General features: G+C 45.6%; 1 pseudogene; it reads left to right on the top strand.

Annotated features, from left to right (window-relative positions):
• The first annotated feature begins 210 nt into the window (after window positions 1–210).
• On the top strand, window positions 211–860 carry LOC116528311 (annotated as a pseudogene).
• Window positions 861–8,731: the final 7,871 nt, after the last annotated feature.

Genomic DNA, 8,731 nt, shown 5'->3' with positions numbered 1-8,731 from the left:
CTGGTCAACATGGTGAAGCCCCGTCTCTACTAAAACTACAAAAAATTAGCTGGGCATGGTGGCGCGTGCCTGTAATCCCAGCTACTCAGGAGGCTGAGGCAGGAGAATTGCCTGAACCCAGGAGGCGGAGGTTGCGGTGAGCCGAGATCGCGCCATTGCACTCCAGCCTGGGTAACAAAAGCGAAACTCCGTCTCAAAAAAAAAAAAAAAAAAAAAAAGAAAAAGGCCCTTTCTAAACAACAGATGCAGTCTGCTGGATCAGAGAGAGGCCGTGGAGGTGGATCTGGCAATTTTATGGGTCGCGGAGTAAACTTTGGAGGTGGTGGAGGTAGTTTTGGCCGTGGTGGAAACTTTGGTGGAAGAGGAGGTTGTGGTGGTGGAGGTGGTGGCAGCAGAGGTAGTTATGGAAGAGGCGATGGTGGATATAATGGATCTGGTGATGGTGGCAACTATGGTGGTGGTCCTGGTTAGAGTAGTAGAGGGGGCTATGGTGATGGTGGACCAGGATCTGGAAACCAAGGTGGTGGATATGGTGGCAGTGGTGGAGGATATGATGGTTACAATGAAGGAGGAAATTTTGGCGGTGGTAACTATGGTGGTGATGGGAACTATAATGATTTTGGAAATTATAGTGGACAACAGCAATCAAATTATGGACCCATGAAAGGGGGCAGTTTTGGTGGAAGAAGCTCGGGCAATCCCTATGGTGGTGGTTATGGATCTGGTGGTGGAAGTGGGGGATGTGGTGGCAGAAGGTTCTAAAAGCAGCAGACAAGGGTTACAGTTCTTAGCAGGAGAGAGAGCGAGAAGCTGGCAGGAAAGCTGCAGGTGACTTTGAGACAGTGGTCCCAAATGCATTAGGAGTGATGATCCATAGTCAGAAAAGTTACTGCAGCTTGAACAGGAAACCCTTCTTGTTCAGGACTGTCATAGCCACAGTTTGCAAAAAGTGCAGCTATTGATTAATGCAATGTAGTGTCAATTAGATGTACATTCCTGAGGTCTTTTATCTGTTGTAGCTTTTTCTTTTCATTACATCAGGTATATTGCCCTGTAAATTGTGGTAGTGGTACCAGGAATAAAAATTTAAGGAATTTTTAACTTTTCAAAAAAAAAAAAAAAAACCCCCTTCTCAAAAAAAAAAAAAAAAAAAGAATAAAAAGCTGAGCAGAGGCTGTCAGGTTTCTGGCACTCAAGGAGCTTGGCAGTCACCGATCTGTACTAACAACAAGTAAAAAGCTGAACAAACTGAAAAATCAATTCTTCTGAGATGCATAAGACAAGCTGAAGTGCAGTGAGGTGATCATGACTTACTGCAGCCTCAACCTCCTAAGCTCAAGCAATCTTCCCGCCTCAGCCTCCAAGTAGCTAGGACTGTAGGCATGTGCCACCAGATAATTAAAAAAAAATTTTTTTTTGAGATGGAGTTTCGCTCTTGTTGCCCAGGCTGGAGTGCAATGGTGCGATCTCAGCTCACTGCAAACTCCACTTCCCAGGTTCAAGTGATTCTCCTGCCTCAGCCTCCTGAATAGCTGGAATTACAGGCATTTGTCACCATACCCAGTTAATTTTGTATTTTTAGTAGAGACAAGGTTTGTGCATGTTGGTCAGGTTGGTCTCGAACTCCTGACATCAGGTGATCTGCCCACATCGGCCTCCCAAAGTGCCAGGATTACAGATGCGTCCAGCTTAAATTTTTCTTTAGAGACAGACAACAACATACTTTTAAATAACCCATGGGTTAAAGAAGAAATCACAAGAGAAAAGTTTCCTGAAAGGTCAGTGTGTAACAGTCTTGTAGTCTTAACAAGGTTAACTTCTCTCTTGGCTGGTAAGTAGTTGATCTGTGACTCACACAGAGGTCTGCCCAGCCCAGAGAATAGCACTCAGAACACTTACTTCCCTGCAGCTATGGACTGAACATTTGTGTCCCCCAAAATTCTTAGGATGGACTCCTGATCCCGAGAGTGATGGTATTAGAAGGTGGAGCCTTTGGGAAGTAATTAGGTCATGAGAGTGAAGCCCTTGAAACCACCTTTGCACAATTATGACTCAGGCAGTGGAAGAGATCTAACTTAATCAACTCCATCTTGCTTCTAACCTCCAAGCTTTGTTCATTCCTGGGCATAGGCCGAACTAATTTTGGGAGAAACTTAAATTTATAGTTTAAAATAAAGACCTTAACAGCCCTTTTCCTTAGCAGACCTCCTTCTTGCCTGGAGACTAGGCTGCCTTTGTAGGACTAACAGCCACAAAATGAGAAATTGTGGTTTAGGAGTCTTGCAGCTGGAGGCTATAAGATTCTGACCCTCCCTAAACTTCTCGTAAGATCAGTGCTTGTGATATTTTGCAGACCCTGCACTTGATGGATCAGCTGGCACCACCCAGATTGATAAACTGGTTCGTCTGAGCTTATGGCTCGCCCCACCCAGGAACTGACTCAGCACAGGAAAACAGCTCCAACTCCCTGTGATTTCATCTCTGACCAATCGGTACTCCTGGCTCACTGGCTTCCCCCCACCAACCAAGTTGTCCTTAAAAACTCTGATCCCTGAATGCTCAGGGAGACTGATTTCAGCAATAATAAAACTCCGGTCTCCTGCACAGCCAGCTCTGCATAAACTACTCTTTCTCTATTGCAGTTCCCCTGTCTTGATAAATCTACTCTGTCTAGGCAGTGGGCAAGGTGAACCCACTGGGTGGTTACACCTTCATGAATGGGATTAGTGCCCTTGTGAGAAGAGTCACAAGAACTTGCTTCCACTCTCTGCTCTCCATCATGTAATGATACTGATATAAGAATTCAGAAATTATTTAGGCAGATAGTGAGAGTAAGAAAGTCCTTGCTAAGATTTTCATTTTAATGAAAAGCAGCTTTAAAATCATTTCTTTTCCAACAAAGAGCAGGCTATAAAATTGAGCTGCAGACGTAGATAAGCAAGCTGGAAGCTTGTAAGGGTGAATGCCAGCAGCTGTGCCAATAGGAAAAGAACACCTGGGGGCCAGGCATGTTCAACATGGCGGCTCCATCCTCCCTTTTCTTTGTCAACCATATGTATAGTAAGGAACAGACAACATGGTGCTGGCCAGGCAGAGACCCCATCTGCACAGTAAAAGATTAGGGTGGGAGGGCCAGCTTCTTACCTGCTATGCAAATATCACACCCGGTCCGACCAATCTCTCGGGCCCTATGTAAATCAGACACTGCCTCCTCAAGCTTATCTATAAAATCCAGTGTATTTCACCACAAAACCGGAAGACCCACTCAGGTACCCCTATTTCTCTGAAGGAGAAAGAGCTATTCTCTTTTCTCTCTTTTTTTTTTTTTTTTTTTTTTTTTGCCTATTAAATCTCTGCTCTTTTTTTTGTTTGTTTGTTTGTTTGTTTGTTTTCTGGTTTTTGTGTGTGTGTGTTGTTTTTTTTTTTTGAGGTGGAGTCTCACTCTGTCACCCAGGCTGGAGGGCAGGGGCTAGATCTTGGCTCACTGCAACCTCTACCTTTTGGGTTCAAGCAATTCTTCTGCCTCAGCCTCTTGAGTAGCTGGGATCACAGGTACACATCATGACGCTGGGGTAGTTTTTGTATTTTTGTAGAGACAGGTTTTCACCATGTTGGCCAGGCTGGTCTTGAACTCCTGACCTCAAGTGATCCACCCACCTTGGCCTCCAAAGAGCTGGAATTAGAGGCATGAGCTATCGTGCCCGGCCAATAAACCTCTGCTCTTAACCTCACTTCTTGTGTGTCTGTGTCCTCGATTCCCTTGGCATGAGACAACAAAGTGTGGGTATTTACCCCAGACAATGGCGCTGCTTCAATGCAACGAGAAGATGGTCACCTGCATACCAGACAGCGGGCCCTCTGCAGACATCAAAATCACCTTGATCTTGGACTTACCAGCCTCTTGGTAACCAAGCATGGTGGCTCATTCCTATAATCCCAGCACTTTGGGAGGCTGAGGTGGGAGAAATGCTTGAACCCAGAAGTTCAAGACCAGCCGGGGCAACAAGACAAGACCTCAGCTGTACAGAAGTTTTTTTTTTTTTTTTTTTTTTTTTTTTAAAGCAGGATATGGTGGTGTGCCCCTGTAGTCCCACCCACTCTGGAGGCTGAGGTAGGAGAATCGCTTGAGCCATGGAGGTTGAGGCTGCAGTGAGCCATGATTGTGCCACTGCACTCCAGCCTGGGTGACAGAGATCATGTTTCTAAATAAATAAATAGGCCAGGTGTGGTGGCTCATGCCTGTAATCCAAGCACTTTGGAGGCCAAGGAGGGCAGATCACCTGAGGTCGGGAGCTCAAGACCAGCCTGACCAACATGGTGAAACCCCGTCTTTATTTTAATATTTAAAAATAAATAAATAAATATTTGTTGTTTTAAACCACCCAGTCTATGGTATTTTTGTTGTAGTAGCCTGAACAGATTACAACACCTGTGGAGGCCATGGAGGAATATGTGACTAAAAGATCCTGCACTGAGATTCTATTTCTCCTCCTATTCCTACTAAAGATTGGCTCATTAATGACACACATGGACACATAAAAATCCATGTGAAGGACCCAGGAGGCTCTGCTTTCTAGAGAAATTCATTTATTCCCCCAAGAAGAAAGCTGGAGGTGACAAAAAAGAATGTAACATCATATTTAATTTAATGTTCCAATTCACAATTCATAATATTATTCCATTAGAGCCTATCCTTCAAAATGTCTCATATCCAGGAATGAATTATTATTTAAGTAGGTGTTCAAACCACACTTCGGAAGGATCCATTCATAATACATCACAATATTCTCAAAACGAGAATGTGGGTCATTGGGCATTTTCTTTTCACTGCTTTTCACTACAGCTATTTCTCAAAGCCCACGTGCTAAGGGTTGGCACGAAATGTCCTCAGCCAGAAAGAGTCGTAGCCTACACTGGGCACATTTATAGTGTCTGGACTTAGAGATCTGCACCCCAACCTCTTGATTTTCAGAGGAGGAAACTGAAGCTCAGCAAGTTACAGTGGATCTATGTACAACAGGAGGCAGTTTTGTGCTTGTGTATGCTGCCGTGTCCCTGTGCAGCAAATCCCTTACCCTCCCTGTTTCCTCTCTGTGAAATGAGGATGATGAAATCTACCTTGTAGGGCTGTCGCGACGACACTGACATGTGTGGAAAGTGCTTGGAAGAGGGCCTGGCCTATGTAAGTGTGGGAAGTAGAAAAGTTCCTTGTTCAAGTTTCCTTTCTTGTTAAAGAATAAATCATAAGTGTGCTAATAACTCTTTGTTAAGCACTATCCTATGAAGCTGTTAGACATGCCATGCTTACAGGCACGTAGTACATTCTATGTCCTTGTACTTTAACCAAGATATCTGTTCTGGACGTGCTCACAGGCATGTCCCAGCTCTCCATTGCTTTTACCTGTTTAGAAAAGTTTTAAATTATTAGCCAATCAGGTTTTAGTTTAAATTGTGAGGTCTGGTTCCAGCCAACGGAGACCAGACACAGCAGTAAGGATGATCCCAAATGTGTAAGGTATACATTTGTGTGTTTTCCTTTGTTCATTGTACTCTCGTGGCATGATGGCTAGTGAGGGTACCCTTCCTGCCGTCCAGGAAGTAAAAATGGCATTGCTGAAAGATCTTGTGTATCAGTGCTCATTTTTCTTTGTGGCACCGAGCATCTAATTCCAACAACAGTAAGTGTTGTTATTAGCATGTGGCAGATGTGTATTAGGGCTTTGACTCCTGGGTTCCCAATCCAACATCCTGAGCTCTTTATCTTCCCCGCTCATCCCAGCTTGTTGTCCTCGCCTCAGCTAATCTCCACTCTTCCAGTTGCTCACTCCCTAAATCTTGAAGCTTTTTCTTTTGCTTCTCGCATCTAACCCATCAGCAGATGCTGCTGGCTCTACCCTCAACATATGTCTGGAATCCAACCACCTCTCACCACACTGCAGCCTCCTGCCTGGCTCGAGCCTCGGTCTAAACCCCTCTCATCTTCCACCTCCCACCTGGCCTCCTGCTCTGCCTGGGCTCCCTCGCAGTCTCTTTTTCACTCAGCAGTGATCCTATTGAAATGTGCAATCCATTTCTACTCCTCTTTAAAGCTCTCTAACGAAAACAGTTCGGCAGTTCTTAAACCTTCCAGGTTTAAGCCAGGGCAGATCCTGCAACAGTGGTGGTTCCTTGACCCAAGAAGGCTGGGAGAGACAGAAATATACTAGGAGGAAGCTGGATTTGGGATCCGAGCTTCCAGAGGCCCAGGCTGCTTCCTGGGCCCTTGGAGCAGCATGGCTGTCTAGCAGGCCTCCCGAGAAAGAGAGTAGAGGCGTGGCCCAGGTTCCCAGGCTGAGGGTGATATCAGGGCTTACCTCTGTCCTCAGCATCTGCTCCTGGGACTCCAGTATTCTTTCCAGGGGCCACCCTTGTCTCCCTACCCCTAAGGGAAAGAAAAAGGGAAACTGGCCTCATGATAGCCCAGGAGCCAGCAGACAGCTGAGTCAAAGCCCTTGGCCTAAGGTTGCATGGTAAGGACTGGCTCCTCTGCAGCAAGGGCAGATGAGAGGAGAGCAATGGCAGCACTGGGAAGAACACAGCTGGAGCACAGAGCACGGACAGCCCAGAACCTTCATCTCAAGGCTGGCAGGGGCATAGTTACCTTGGAGCTGGGAGAGATGGTATCAGGAATACAGGGAAGAAGACTATTAAGAACCCAGAAAAGAAACCAGAGGAACTAAGAACTTTCTTTTTTATTTTATTTTTTCAAGACGGAGTCTTGCTCTGTCACCCAGGTTGGAGTGCAGTGGACTGATCTCAGATCGCTGCAACCCCCAGCTCCTGGGTTTAAGCAATTCTCCTGCCTCAGCCTCCCGAGTAGCTGGGATTAGAGGCGCCCACCACCACACACACAGCTAATTTTTGTATTTTTAGTAGAGACAGGGTTTTACCATGTTGGCCAGGCTGGTCTCAAACAACTGACCTTGTGATCCACCAGCCTTGGCCTCCCAAAATGCTAGGATTACAGGTGTAAGCCACCGCGTCTGACCTGGAACTAAGAACTTTAGATGTTTCTTTCTAACTTCTCTAAGGATTCGATGGACTTTATGACCAGGTTCTCCTCGTGTTTCAGTTAGTTACTGCAATATAATAAATCACTTTAAAACTCAGTGGCTTAGGCCAGGCACAGTGGCTAATGCCTGTAATCCCAGCTCTTTAGGAGGCCAAGACAGGAGGGTCACTTGAGCCCAGGAGTTCAAGACAAGCCTGGGCAACATGGTGAAACCCCGTCTCTACTGAAAATATAAAAATTAGCTGGGCGTAGTGGCAGGCGCCTGTAATCCTAGCTACTCGGGAGGCTGAGGCAGAAGAATTGATCAAACTCAGGATGCAGTTTTGTGCCACTGCACTCCAGCCTGGGTGTCAGAGCGAGACTCTGTCTCAAAAATAATAATAATAATAAATAAATAAAGTAGAAATGCTGCAAGGCTGGAAGTCCAACTCAGCCAGTATCAGGATGAAGTTCTTGGTTAGATTTTAAGCATTCTCAGCCCTGTGGCCATAGGAGATAAGTGTATTCTTCAGAACACACAAAGAAACTTTCAGGCCACTTATATGGTGCTTGTGCTGGGAATTTCAATCCCTGAACTTATTCTTTTCTTTCTCTAATTTGTTTTTTTGTTTTTGTGTTTTGTTGTTGTTTGTTTTTTGAGACAGAGTCTTGTTCTGTCACCAGGCTGGAGTGCAGTGGCATGATCTTGGTTCACTGCAACCTCCACTTCCCAGGTTCAAGCCATTCTCCTGTCTCAGCCTCCCTGGTAGCTGGGATTACAGGCACCTGCCACCACTCCCAGTTAATTTTGGTACTTTTAGTAGAGACGGGGTTTCACCATGTTGGTCAGGCTGGTCTCCAACTCCTGACCTTGTGATCTGCCCACCTCAGCCTCCCAAAATGCTAGGATTACAGGCATGAGCCACCGCGCCTGGCCAATTTCCTCCTATTTTACACAAAAAATATTTCCTTTTTTTTTTTTTTGGAGTTGGAGTTTCACTCTTGCCCAGGCTGGAGTGCAATGGCACGATCTCAGCTTACTGCAAACTCCACCTCCCAGGTTCAAGCAAATCTACTGCTTCAGCCCCCGAGTAGCTGGGATTATAGGCGAACACCACCATGCCTGGCTAATTTTTGTACCTTTAGTAGAGATGGGGTTTCACCATGTTGGCCAGGCTGGTCTCAAATGCTTGACCTCATGATCTGCCCACCTCAGCCTCCCAAAGTGCTAGGATTACAGGTGTGAGCCACTGTGTCTGGCCCACAAAAAATATTGCAATTGCTTGTTTCAATTCTCTACCAAACTATTACTGTTGAGAATATCTCTTTGCTCATTGCCAGACATTATGAGCTGTAAAGTGTATGCCTTGGTCTGAAGAAATGACTCAATGGTCCAAACTGGCACAATATTTTCTGTTCTGGTCCCTCTGTAGTATTTTGGGCATTCACATCTAACACCAGGTATGCAAAACCTGGACCAGAGTGTCTATTCCCATCAGTATCCGTATGTAACCTGCAGGGAATACTTGCCAGCTATGTGCAATGCCTCTCCACTGGGGAATCTGCCCCCATAGCCATCTGCAGTCTCTGCCTTTTGTTGGCATTTTGCACTTCAGAGGGTAAAAGAATATGTCTACATTCAGCCCATCTCTGTATTGCTGCAGTATCCACTCGTTTCATGGATCAAGGTGGGCATTTCAA

This window comes from Sapajus apella, unplaced genomic scaffold (assembly GCF_009761245.1).
Source record: "Sapajus apella isolate SASKATOON/1434 unplaced genomic scaffold, GSC_monkey_1.0 scaffold58, whole genome shotgun sequence".
Classification (NCBI taxonomy): Eukaryota; Metazoa; Chordata; class Mammalia; order Primates; family Cebidae; genus Sapajus; species Sapajus apella.
The sequence above is the reverse complement of the archived record's forward strand: the minus strand, read 5'-3'. Positions and strand labels throughout refer to the sequence as shown.